The 14634-nt window shown below is 37.9% G+C and overlaps 1 protein-coding gene across 3 annotated transcripts in view; it reads left to right on the top strand.

Moving 5' to 3' along the window:
- The window catches only part of grik4 (glutamate receptor, ionotropic, kainate 4), a 548585-nt gene that overhangs the window by 192012 nt on the left and 341939 nt on the right, over window positions 1–14634 (top strand). For all 3 annotated transcript variants that reach the window (XM_055196455.2, XM_055196452.2, XM_055196453.2), the window contains exon 2: window positions 2898–3045. The gene's annotated coding sequence lies outside the window, so the exon portion shown is untranslated. The remainder of the gene's footprint in view (window positions 1–2897; window positions 3046–14634) is intronic.

Below are 14634 nucleotides of genomic sequence, written 5' to 3' on the forward strand. Positions count from 1 at the left end.
AAGAACATTTTTAATTATCTTGTTTTTTAGTCATGCTTATATGTCAGACTCTTATGGATATGAAAATTTAAACAACATGTACTTAAGCATTGATGGTAGAAGGTCATTTTGATTTATACATACATATTTGTTGCATTTGTTGGTTACCTAACAACTTCGTATTAATGAGTTATACTGTATGTACAGTATTTTCATTGCTTAAATGCAGTTACTCTATTGTAAATGGCTTACATTTCCAGGACAGTTCCTGGTTGCTTGCTGTAAAGTATGTTTAAAGGGACACTACACCCCAAAAAATGAAATTTGCCTCATTACTCAATCATGTTGGTCCACATGTATTCTGCTGCTACTGTAATGGCAAACAAAGGACAAATTTGTTATGTACTAAAGGACAAAACGGCTACGCAGAATAGTTTCAAAAGCTACATTGGAAATCGTACAATATGGCTTGTATGAAAAATGTACTCCCCAAAGCTTGTTTAAGGGCCTTTAGAATTAAAATAGCAAGTTGTGTTTTAGTGCCAGCATTTTTATGATTTTCACAAAGGTTGAATGCCTTCCAGAAAATGTTCTTCTTTAACTCATTCCCCGCCAGACTTTTTTAAAGGAAAACACCACAGTTTTTCAATATTTGACTATGTTCTTACCTCAACTTAGACGAACCAACACATACCTATCCTTTCTCAATGCATGCATCTAATCTTTGTACAGCACGTCGTGAATGTGTTAGCATTTAGCCTAGTCCCATTCATTCCTTAAGATCCAAACACTTCCATGATTTCTCTATTTAAAGACTGTTACATGAGTAGTTTCACGAGTAAGTATGGTGGCACAACATAAAACGTGGCACTTTTTTAAGTGGATAAATAATAAAATCTATATTGGCGGAAGAGCACTTAGTTTACAGCACTTCGACCTTGGCGCGCAGTAACATCATCACTCCTGACTACTCCTCCTCTTGCTCAAACTTCCATAAATATTACTGCACCCGAGGTCGAAGTGCTGTAAATTAAGTACTCTTGTCAGAGTACTTAAGTTGAGATAATAGCAGAAATACGGATTGCCGAAAAAACTTGTCATTGGCAGGGAAGCGTTTTCTCTTAAAGGGGACATTCTACAAGACGTTTTTAAGATATTAAATAAATCTTTGATGTCCCCAGAGTACATATGTGAAATTTTAGCTCAAAATACCATATAGGTAATTTATTGTGGCATGTTAAAATAGGCACTTTATGGGTCTGAGCAAAAATGCACCGTTTTTGTGTGTATCCCTTTAAATCCAAATGAGCTGCTCAGGTGGGCGGAGTCTCAAGCGCTCTCGCTGTAGACAAGCCATTGCATTCTCTCACGAGAGATGTTCAGCATTATATATTTGAACAAGTTAAAAAAGTCAATCATCTGTTTTATGCATACTAAATACATGTTTATCAGCAGATGGGGAACATTGTGGAATAAAAATAAAGACTTTTAAAAAGTGTTTTAAACAGGCACAATGATTTTCAGCATGTTACAATAAAATACACGTCCACAAACACTCAGAAGTTTACTTTTTGACCAAACCACACGAGAACATTTAAATGATCTGTAATAAAACAACACGTTTAATTCTTAAACTTTAGAGAAACAGATCAAATGACATGTTTAAGTTTATTGTGTATGATTGAACACATTCGCATTTCTGTCAGTCTCTCACTCTCTATCTTGTAACTCCTCGTATTCATTTGAAACTTGAGAGAAACATTAAACAACATATTTATGCTTATTGTGTATGATAGTGAATACGCGTTGTTCTCTCCCTCTGTCTCGTGCAGTGCATTAATCCTCGTGTTCATTCATATAAACTTATTAAACAACATACTTGAAAGCGACCGTCGCGTTGCTCTCTCTCTCTCTCTCTCTCTCTCTCTCTCTCTCTCGTTCGTTCGCTTACTCGCTCTCTCTCACTCACTCGCTCTCTCTGTTGCACTAAGGTAAGGTTAATCCTTTACAACGTTAATTCAATCTTTAGAAAGATTATTAAAACTACAAGTTATAAGATTGTAGGCTCCTGTTTGTGTTTGAGGGAATACAAATGCGTCGTGCTGTCAGTCATTCTTTCTCTCTGTCTATCGCACTCGAGGAAGCGTCATGGTTGGATAGCGCAGATGAAGGGGCGGTATCTTTATAACAAGATCCCCTACCTACGTCATGGGGGGGGCGAAAATCGAATGACCTATTTATTCACATGCTTGCAGAGAGAGCCTTACCAAAACAAAGTTACAGGGTTGCTATTTTTCATGTTTTCTGGGTTGGTAGAAGCACTGGGGACCCGATTATAGCACTTAAACATGGAAAAAGTCTGATTTTCATGGAATGTCCCCTTTAATTAACGAGTGAACTTGTCAATGGTGGGGAAAGAGTTATTTGTACACAAATGATGGCCAAAACTATCAATTTGAATTAAAAAGACTTAAAATATAGAACAATATTCAGTTTTTTGTCGTCTTCGAAGACAGTCCCTTAAAATTGCTGTTATTTAGCAAAAGATGCTAAATTACAAAAACATCTAATGTGATAGATAAATGATAGATAAATGACCTTTAGGTTTAGAAATATATATGGGTGAGTTAATGATAACAGAATGGCCAAACTATTCCTTCAACATCAAACGTCATTCGTGATCATTTCAGTAGAAAAACATCACAGCCGGCAATAACGATTAAAATAATTTACAGTGTGCTTAAATGAACCATGGGCGATTAAGTTTTGTGGCCAGTTTCATTGTTTGGCAATTCATTTTGTCGTGGGCTCATGCATGCTTGCGGGAAGCCGCTCAAGATACAGACATGTATTCCACATTAACAGGCCTCTGTTGCTTGATGACCGATAAACTAATATCTCTCTGTGTCCTCCAACAGGTCTGTCGTGGAGATTTGTACGCTAGGCTTGAGTGGGCTTGAGAACCTGTGATGTGGAGCGCTGCTCCAAAGCCGAAAACTCCCAACTAGAACAGCAACTTCCTGTGCGTCAAGATGGATTAGAGCTTAACGCATCTGGAGATCAAAGGTATGTATAGTAATAAGCATCCTCTTAGCTACAGCCAATAGCACGAGAGCCCTATTCTTGCCTGCCTGGAATGCATCATAGACAGCTATTACCACCCTTTGAATATTTATTAATATGGCAAAGAGGTGAAGAAGCGGTGTTTGATGTGCTTAATTGTACTACAGACGTTTCTCAAGGCTCGGAAAACAGTGATGGAGAGAGAGAGAGAGAGAGACTTAAGTCGCAAAGTTCTCCAGTAACCATGGCAGCCAGTTTTTGACATTCATATATCTGACAGGTAGTTGATTTGCATCTCCTAGTTTCAATTATTTTTCAGAAATGTACCTAATTCCCTATTAAATTGGGGTACCACTAAGAGATAAATCACACCGTTTAAATTTTTTATTCTTTTCAACTGCATGAAAATTAGGTAAGGGAACCACTGATAGTGCAGAATGGAAAGTGTGCTACTGAACAAGTTTGAAATTTATCTGAACACTCACAAAGAGAATGTGAAAGAAGAGCCGGGATCATTCCTGAGACGTTTCCGGTATCCTGCCGCGATCAGGAAAGGCAGAACTTCAGACTGCATTTCAATTTGATTGCAGATCTCGGTACGCCAGAGTTTAACAGCTGCCTAGATCGGTTTGTTATTTCTTCTGGGGTCTGTTCTTTGTGTAAATGTCATTATTGAATATAACTTTCAAAAAATGCTTTGTTAGTTGGTAATGGCATTACCTTTTAAAACAGGTCCAGGGAAAAACATAATTGGCTTTGCACTTGAGGAGGTGGTCAGCCTTAGCAAGATAAAAGAAAATAATTGCTGGCTCACGGATTCATATAACTGTTATTTTGTCTGCTTAAATGGTTTCTTCAACGTTTTCTGATGCCAGAGCCACGTAATAAACGCTATATGTTTTATTAATAATTAAAGCGGAGAAACAGACTCGCAGACGGTGTGATGCTATATTGTCTTTATTGTTGTAGTATATGGGTGCATTGTTGACTTTATGGCCCTGTTCACACCAGGTATGCTATCATTAGATGTGGTGTTTTTGCAATTGTAAAGTGATCATATATAGAATACAACCAGAAAATACAGGAAATGTGTATGTAGTATTAAAAACAGTATAAAAGTATAAGCTGAAGTGTATTTAGGGTAAGCTCCCCTTCCACTTGAGTAAATAGCAGGCGGCTGCAGGATCTCTTAAACTTAAATGAAATTAAATCCTAATTTCTAATTCTAATCGAATGACTTTAGGACTTCAGTCTCTTCAAAAAAGCCCAAAATGTGCGTGCCAAGAGAGGTAGTTCTGAGCATTGTTTTGTTTTTAATTTTGTGTACATATTTTCTGTATTTTCTGTTTGTATCTTAAAGGGCCATTTCATCGATATAGGAACATTAATCTTTGTTGAAAGTGGGTCATATTTGTAGTCAAAATGTAACATAAATTTAGAATTTTGTGCCTATTTGACCGAGAAAAGACAGAAGGTGACTTTAGAGCACATTTGTTTGAAAAACTAAAACTCCCACTATGCACCACAATGCACAGCTCTGCAAGCCACTCCCATTAATCGGAACACGGCTCAGATATGATATTGTGTTCATAAATGCCACGTTAGAAAAAACAAAGAAAATAGCCATCACTGTGTCTGACAGACACCAACCATGATTTACTTTTAAACGTGATATTACATTGTGTTACACACAATAACACTCTGGTCTGGTGTGTAGCAAAGTCTTACTCAAACAGTAACGTGCGGTTTCAGATCCGCAGTACAAATGTCTTTCCAAGTACTTATAAAAGCGTATGCATATTAAATGTTTATTTAGTTTTACCAATTTTCTTTTTGTCTCTTGTTTACTGTAATTACATCTGTGCAATATCAGCCTCATTGCTTTCACATAGACATATAAAACACCGCTCAGATATGCTATTGTGTACATAAATGCCACGTTAGTATAACAAAGAAAATAGAATCACTCACTTTACAGTCAGACGGCCGTTTATCCCTGCATCCTCCACACAAACGCGTCCCCTACACAATATCTCCACAGACGCGCTGCCTCAGCTCTTGGAGCTTGTGCTCGTAAGCCGAAACACGTCTTTAAAATAAACAAAGCAAAGTGCCCCGAAACAGTCACAAAACAAACATTTATATCCTTATCTGATGGAGAAATGTCCGTCCAAGCTCATATACTCCGCAGCGCGTTTGCTCGTAAGCCGAAACACCTCTGTGAAATAAACATGTCCAAACGCACGCAAAGTTGCTCTCTTGCCTGGAAACCTTCACCAAACAAACGTCCATATCCTTATCTGATGCAAAAATGTTATAAAGAAGGCACACAGTGAGAGTAGAGGCACTATAAGTCCGGCTTCTCTACGCAGCAGAGGCCGATGGTTGGGGCGTCTTCTACGGGCTCCTCTACTCAGCCGAAGCCCAGGCTCCAGCTTCTCCTCGGGCTTCTGTTCCTCCATCTGCCTGAGCTCTTTGCTGTATTGTGGCTCATAAAGGTGCAATGAACAGCGGATAAGAGCATCATGCTTGCGAAATCACCCTTTTCTATATCATATTGATTAACTTCCGCTGTTATTGTAACACGAAGTCTGGCTCGCTCCACAAGGTCTGTTTAGCTAGGCTTAGCATAAAGATGGCGGCTGATTGTTTTTTTTTTCGTAAGTCCCACCCACTGATCTGTAATAGGTCTTTAGCGTGAGTGGGTCCCACCCATAGCCCCCACCTTGGAAAAATGAGGAATGAGTGTCTGTAGTCTTTCACACTCGACAAAGATACAGGACTTCCTTCTTTCAATGATGCAAAATGACGATTTTTACATCATTGAAAGAAGGAAGCGCCTCACTGAAATGAGTATTTCTCCCGTCTCAGGAGAAACTGAGGGAATGATGCACGACCATTTAAAAACATGACTGGGGTTCTAATGATACAAAACTTAATGCAAATGGGTGAAGTTTCCCTTTAAAAAAGAATGAAAAATAAATGGATGGACATTAAAACTTTGCTAAAACAACAAAGCTGGTGATGGTGGCCTAAGACTTTTGCACAGTACTGTATATAATTTGGTAAATGATCCTAGTATCTATATATGTTTATACACAATATGTGACCCTGCCTGTGAAAGCTCAGCTAAAGTCATTGTTTTTTTATTTACTGTTTTCTACATAAAATCTGTGGAAGAATATTGGTAGCCTACTCTAATATAATATGCAATATAGCAGTGCAATACGTAAAATGGCAATGCATTTCTGTATTTAAATTTTCATTTAGTTGATTGTGTTGCTCCTAGGAAACAAACCATATCTGAATAAATACAACATATAAAGCAGCCAGTGTTTATTTAAACTGTGACGAAATGTTCGCTGCACAAACTCCAAATAATGGAGGCAAAGAAGGTTGCTGTTTGTCAGGACTGTGTGAGGTGAATTCGTTTCTTAAAGAGCCAGTAAGCAGTGCTGGGCAGTAGCTTCACTACAAGTAGCGAAGCTAGTAGTTTAACTACATTTTCAGTAGCTTGGTGGTAGCTTAGCTGCTTTCTAAATCAAATAGCTTTTCAGTAGCTAAGCTCTTTTTTTGACCAAGTAGGTCAACATTTCTGAAGTCATCCTGAATTTGAGAATAAGCGCGTCATTTGAATCGACACAGGATGTCGTTTGTTCCGTATTTTCGAGTTGTGCAGCTTTCATTCACACAAAACATTACCACTCGCATTCTGTGAAGACTCGTGCTCTACCTCTGATTGGGTTATGTCATCAAGCCAAGCTAATATAAAAACATGTAATAAATATTACAATTGAAATTATTAATAGAATGTGCTTTGGCGGGCACCTCACAGACTCTGTGCAGGCTACCTGCTGCATGCGGGCCCACGTTGGAGACCCCTGTGTTAAGATATGTCAGGGCCAGGGGTTTTTAAATAAAGGCAGCTCAAACATGCATTTTATTCTGGGAGTAGGATAAGTCCAGCAAACAGCCCCAAAATGTGAAGTACCTAGGCCTACATTATGCTTGTCTTGCCTATAATTACCAAAATGATAAATTGAAACTGAATAAATAATAACATAATAAAACTGGTTAAAAATAAAAAAGTAGCTTGGATGTAGCAAGCTACTATTGATGTAGCTTAGCTTGCTACATTTCCCAGGGGGGTAGCTTCAGTGTAGTGAAGCTTCATTTAATGTGAAGTAACTGGTAGCTTAGCTCACTACATTTTCCAAGTAGCTTGCCCAGCACTGCCAGTAAGATGCAAATTTTAAGCGTCCTATCATTGTTTATAAGTCCCGGACAACAGTTTTAAATGCATGCAAGCGCAAAAAAACACTGTAATTTTCTCAAGATATAAATTTAAAATTGCCCCATTTCTCAGAGATGCCCAAACGATTCGTGTAAAGCTATGATGTTTACACACAAACTAGCTGACGTGTCTGTGGGCAGGTCATAGTTTTCGTTTCTCCCAGGCAAGGCTGTAGGTGGAGATTATTATGCAAATGTTGGTATTAAGACAAGCAGGAGATTTAATCCATATGACTCGTTTAAGCGATTCAGAGTCGACTCCTTACTTTAGAAGCCAATAACTTTATTAATTGTGCACTTTTTGTGCACTTTATTAATTGTTATTACACGGCTCTCTGGAATGCTTGATTCTGATTGGTCAGTTGAGACATTTGCAGGTTCGTTCTTTTCAAATAATAACCGCTCCAAAATAATAACGCATAGCCGGACTACTTGCACAAGTAAAATCGCTCCGCGCCAATAAAGATCAATAAAGATTACTGTCTGTTTGGCGCCATCTTGTGACAAACACTCGACAACCACGACAAGACACAGACAGCTTACTGAGACTGAACTTGACAAAATAGAGCATGACAGCTAGGAAGCCAACACACAAAAAATACAGAATGGGCATTAAAACTTCTCAAAGACTGGCTAAAAGAGAAAAAATGGAGACAAGTATGAAGCAGAGGATCTTAATAAGGTATTACGATCATTTTATGCATCTGTGCAAAGTTTCGCGGAAGGATAAAAATGTTAATTTAAAACAAATATGCCAATAAAATGTTTCAAATTCATATTCATGTCCAGTTTTTTTTCTTATGTGGCAAGTAGCCGTGTAATAAGCGGGATAATGTAGAGGCAGCCGGTAGTTATTGGGAAATAAGCCCCTTCAGTGTGATACAAGACCCTCCGCTTCGCGTCGGGTCCTGATCACACTGTCGGGGCTTATTTCCCAATAACTACCGGCTGCCTCTACATTATCCCTTACTTCAACTACTTTGCACATTGTTTACATTGATGGACAGCTACATGACACACTGCAATACAGGTCAGTTTCGATTTTGGATCTGTGTGGCTCTTTAATAGGTGTAAATGGATGGCTAAATTGTCTGCCTGAGACCTTTAACCCTGTAAGACCCAAATATAGAAAAAAAACTTTGGGGTTTTACATTTTTGATATTTTGGTAAGTTTTTATGGAAATGTTGTAATATTGCAGCATTGGGCTTTGGTATAGCAGAATTGCTGTGATTTCACTCACTGTCTGAACAAATATTAATAACATCTAAGAGTTACTCAGCAGGGTGTATTATAATTTTTTTTTTGGACGACCCAGTTAAGGCGGTAGAGTTTCCAAGCTTAGGCGGGCCGCCTTAACTGAAATATGCTATGGGAAACCCTGCTTTATTAGATTTTAAACTGATGTTGTAATATTGCAACCGAGGGTTTTACAGGGTTAAACACACATAATAATCCATATAAACACAAGTATTTCTATGTTTATGATATCTGAATATAACGCTGTCATCTGCACTGCCGCCGCCATGTTTCCAACACCTAAGGCCAACACACATAATAAGAGATGCTGGCCTCGCCTTGATGCAGTGATTGACTGTGGGTTCGTAGTCGACTTGGAGTGCATTTTAAATCCACATTAGATTTAATGTAAATGTATTTAGACATTGCACACATGGGCATGGAAAATTAAATACAAATGCAAATACAAATATATAAAAATCATCCTACATAATGTAAAGAACATGCTGTGAAAATATAACCTTGATATCTTTAATATTGACTGAGTAAGGTCATGTCAAAGATTAAAATCAATGTAAAATCTTACATAGATTATGAGACTTTAGCCTGAATTTCGCAGACAGGGTCACAGATTCAAACTTGTAAATTGATTAGTTAGAGTACACATTTGACAAAATCATTTTTTTAGGTCACTTTAAAGCAAATAAATAATTGTGACCCTGTCTGTGAAAACCCAACTAAAGACATTCTTCAGTCATTTACATTTTTTTCTTTTTTAAATAAAACCATTTTAACAAGTAAAGAACATTTGGCGAAAATATCACCTTGATATATTTAATATTTACTGAGTAAGGCCATGTGAAAAGATTTGTTGAATTTCAATCTCAGAAACAGTCATATTCTTGAAATTCATCACACACCAGCATCCAAAAACGGATTCTTTTTTGATACGTAGCAGCTTTAAAATGTATTTAAAATAGGGTGCTTATCTTCAGATGTTGCAGATCGTCAGATCTTGAGCTACAAAACAGATAAACTGCTCCTAAAATTTTGGAGATAACACGAAACATATCTGCACTGAAATAAGAACCGGGCTAAAGTTGCAAAAGTTATGCTTTTTCTGGCACTGACTCGTGTGATTTACTATTATGGTCTGTTTTTACTTTCTTAAAAGAGGTTCCCTAAAGGAATGATATAGGAATCAGCATGTGAAAACAGATACAATCAAATTCAATGTTTTAGCAAGTCAAGTTCAGGTATTTTTGTGCATAATAATAAAGCATAGTGTCAATAAAATCATTAATTTTAGTATTTTTCACGTTATAAATAAAAGTTTAAGTATATCGAAGGCTTACTTTTGAGTCTGTCATTTACAGCAACAATCACAAATGACATATTTTTCATTTTTATGGTCATTTTAACTCTTAATCTCAAAATTACTGTATATTACATGACTATTACGCATTTATGTTGCTCAGGTGGGGTCACAATTGTGTATTTTATATAATCACACCGTTTCTGATCCTGTTTGCACCTGCATTTCCTGCTCTCTTCTTGTAACAGGATTGGCCCAAACATCTGACAGATGTTAACACCAGGTGTAAACGGGTCATTTGAGAATCAGAAAAGCACAATGAATTTACCGCTGACCATCGCCTTTCTCCATGTAGTCGTGTTTTTCTCATTCTCAGCAACCACACCAGACAGATCCTGTTTCACACTGTTTTCATGCATGTCCCTGTGTAACCCGAATAAACATAGCTCGTGGCAAACAGTCTTCACTTCTATCCCCTGAAAGCTCCAGATAAGCCTTACTGATGCTTGTCTGCTCCGAAGCAGATTACTTTGGAAACTGCAGGTACGGTGAAGAGGAAACAAGAGGGGGGGACCCGGCTGACCCAAGCAGGGTAAATGTCTGCTGTGTTATGGTTAAAGGTCGTGCGCATTGGCTGTGTTGGCGGTGCCCTGTGTATCTCGACAGTTGGGGAGTCCAGTGACTTTTCTTTAATGCTGTGAAATCTGCTTTTTTGCTGCTGTCGCCAATCTTTATTCCACCTGAAAGTGTTTGATCATTAAAGGAGAGAAAAAATAGATTTGCTCCGTATTAAAACTTCTGAGCTGCCTTCTAAGGCAGGATCGCAACCCTCAGGGTGCCACATAAATGAATCTGGACAGTAGAATCTGATGTAAGCATATTTCTAAAATAAGAGACTCGAATAAGAACATTTTTCCACAGGTCTTGGTGAAATGCATTCTGTGACAGCCTTTTACGTAAAGAATACATGTGATGCTGCTTTACCCTTATAAAAATTAAGTATGATTTCATTATGATTTTTTTGTAGTATTTAAAGCACAGTAACCACAGATTTACATTGGTCCAACTATAGTAGCCATTGTTCGTTCATAGTTCCTAAGATGCTTTGTTATCAGCAGATCCAGGAACAGATCCATTGTGTATGTGTGTGAGACAGAGAGAGACGCATATTATATCTTGAAGCTTTGTTAAAGTTTCAGTTTGGCTTTTATCTTCTGTGGTACTAAATCAATTGGACGGCATTGACATGCAACGCGATTGGCTTGTGTTTGATCAACTCCCGTGAAAGTTGTTCCAGTATTTGTCCACCCACTTTTGAGCATGTCCAGATGTATTGCAGTGACAGAGGAATACAAAGCTGCGGATCGCCCTCCACAGTGCTTTGATGCCAAGCCCCCACATATATTTCACACACATCCCCGTCGGAAAAGATGAAATTATTGGGTGTGTTGTTTGATGTGTGTTTTACAGAGGACATGCAACCTCGGCCAGTGAAGCGTGGCGGTGTGGTTATGTGAGGATAACGTTTGAAATGGCAGATTCACTTACAGCTGTCCATGCTGACAGCGCTCTCTAACACACCGTGCATGCATTCTGAATGCCGAATGAACTGATGCATTAAGCACTTCCACACTAAACCTTCACCCACTCAATAGACACGTGCATACGCTGTGTACGACACTTGTAGATATTCAGGTGGTGTTCAAAAATTCATAGGGCAAAATTATTTAAATTCAATACCTTGCGGTGCACTGTGGCATATTCACTTTTGACTTTGAAAGAACACTACGCATTCAGTATATGTGAGCTGTGGACTGTGGAGTAGGAGCGAAGCGTGAAGTTGCCTGTAGCTTCTGTGTTTTGTCTTTTATATTGACACCTGAAAATGCAACTGAATGTCAGCAAAATCCTCAGTGTGCACAGTAAGAGAAATAAGTGAAATACATGCAGTGGCGGACAAAAAAAAACACCTGACAGATCTGAAAATATTGACCTATTTAACCTCCAGAACATGATTTAATTTCATAATGATGGTTGCTTTGAGCACAACAATTACAAGATAAAGTGAGTTGTACTGATTTTATTTACATTTAAAGGCGGAGTCCATGATGTTTGAAAGCCAATGTTGATATTTGAAATCACCTAACCACACACGCCCCTACCCCAATAGAATCTGGACCTTCTGTTGATAGACCCGCCCCACACATACGCAACCCGGCATTTGATTTGATTTGATTGGCTATAAGTGTGTTTTTGTAGTCGGCCCGTCTAATTTTCCAAAACGTTTTTCAAACATCGTGGACTCCGCCTTTAACTTTAATATTTGGTACTGTACAGCATGTTCACCTTTTGCAGTGGTTACAGCAGCACATCTTTCTGACATACTGTAGTGTTAATATATTTCTTTAGTAATGTTATCCCGAGCCTTCTGCATCTCAAGCCAAAGGCTTTCCTTTAAAAATGCTGTTTATTTTCCAACTCGCCCCAAATTTGTTTAATGGGGTTAAGGTCCGGACTTTGAGGGTGCCGAAATGAGCATATTGAGCATACAGTACTGTGCAAAAGTCTTAGGCCACCATGCCAGAATTACATTTGTTGTTTTTGCAATCTTATAGTGATCATATATAATTATTTTTCAGTCTCTGTAATAGAATACATACAGAATACAGGAAATGTGTATGTAGTATTAAAAACTGTATAAAATGTAAACTGATGTGTCAAGTTTTTAGGGTAAACTCCCCTTCCACTTGAGCAATAGCAGGAAACTGCAGGATCTCTTAAACCTAAATAAAATTATATCCTAATTTCTAATTTTAAAGAAATTCGTCTTTTTACTTCATTCTGTTCAAAAATGCTTAAGATGTGTTTAGTGCCAAGAGAAGTCACACTAAACATGGACGATGCCTAAAGAAGATATTTAGTTCTATTTTTTTTTACTTATTTCCTGTATTTTCTGTTTTTATCTCAATAAAATAGATTGAAAAATTAATATAGATGGACATTAAAACTTCTAAAACAACAAGTCTGGTGGTGGTGGCATAAGATTTTTGCACAGCACTGTACATGAGCATAAAGAAATATAGAGCATAATGATGACTTTGTAGGTACAGTGGTGGCCATGATAAGGACATTTAGGTCATTTTCCCTGCACCCTCAAAGATCGGACCTCAATCCCATAAAATCAAATTATTGAAAATGCACTCAAAATACTGGAATAGTATTGCAAAGCATTTATGTAATTGAAAAAGTCCTAAAAAACAATCACCACACTCAAAAATTAAATAAATAAATATTGGACAGAATACATAAAAATGACCCAATGGTGGATTGTTGTTACTCAACTATGAGTTTTAATAACCCAGCATTGGGTACATTTTAACCCAGCGGTGTGTTCTGTCCAGTATTAATTTAGCATGGGTTATAAACAACCCAGCCATTTGTCATTGTCAGAAAAACGGTTTACCTTTAAAAGGTCCAAACATGTACCAATTATGTGCAAATATATACCTTTTGTAATCCAGACTTTTGTAAACTGTAGATACATTTACAAATGGTCCTCCAGTATTCTGCGAATGCATTTAATTAAATTACTTCTTTATAAAGTGTAAAATGAAAATATATGTTAATTCTGTATTAGGAAAATTAAACCTTTCCTAAATAAGCATTCCACGCAGGTCCTAGTCCAAGCTCTTGTCCTGTCCAGGCTGGACTACTGCAATGCGCTACGTTACCAGCCTGCACAACCAAACCCCTACAGATGATTCAGATGTGCAGCGGCAAGAGTGGTCTTCAATGAGCCAAAGAGGGCGCACTTCACTCCTCTCTTTGTCAAGTTACACTAGCTCCCTATAATAGCTCGCATCAAATTTAAAGCTCTACTCCTGGCCTTTAAAACCAACACTGGGTCAGCACCCCCTTACCTTAACTTGCTTATACAGCCTTACGTACCCTCTCGATACCTGCGCTCTGTCAGCCTGCGACGGCTTGTGGTGCCATCTCAGAAAGAAAAAAAACATTAGCACGTCCCTTCTCTGGATCTGTTCCTCCAGACACGATCTGCTGACACTGTAGCTGTCGGCTAAAAACCCATCTATTCCGCCATTACCTCACTTCCTAATATAGGACTTACTATCTTTCTCTATTTCCTTTTTCTTGATCTCTATCTGTACATTCTTACAAAAAAAAATACTAACCAACCCTTGGCTATGTATACTGTGATGAGACTTTTCCAGTGCACTTGCTGTTCTTGTGTTGCTATAATTGCGTCTATTGTTTACCTCATTTGTAAGTCTCTTTGGACAAAAGCGTCTGCTAAATGACTAAATGTAATGTAAATGTATGTTTAGGGGGCTTTTTCTTAAACTTTTATGGGGCTCACAGGGTTCCCACGGGTCCTTGAAATCCTTGAAAGTTTGTGAATCGGAGTAAAATATTCAAGGCCCTGGGAAGTTTTTTAAAATATACTTACATAGATACAGGTCATTGAAAGTGCTTGAATGTATTTTATGCAAGAAGTTTTCTGAAAAAAAAAAATTATTCCCTGTGTAGTGTAGGATAATATCATAAAAATTCTAGACTTTTTAAGCACACATGCTAAACTGTTTGCTTTAAAATCTTCTGTATTCGAATGTAGATTCATGCCAAAATGCTTTTTGGCATAGTTGTGTTTGACACATGAAAACGTCTCGGGGTAACGTACGTAACTGTTTTTCTCTGAGAAGGGAACGAGGCACTGCGTCTCCCTTGC

Source organism: Misgurnus anguillicaudatus, chromosome 24 (assembly GCF_027580225.2).
Source record: "Misgurnus anguillicaudatus chromosome 24, ASM2758022v2, whole genome shotgun sequence".
Classification (NCBI taxonomy): domain Eukaryota; kingdom Metazoa; phylum Chordata; class Actinopteri; order Cypriniformes; family Cobitidae; genus Misgurnus; species Misgurnus anguillicaudatus.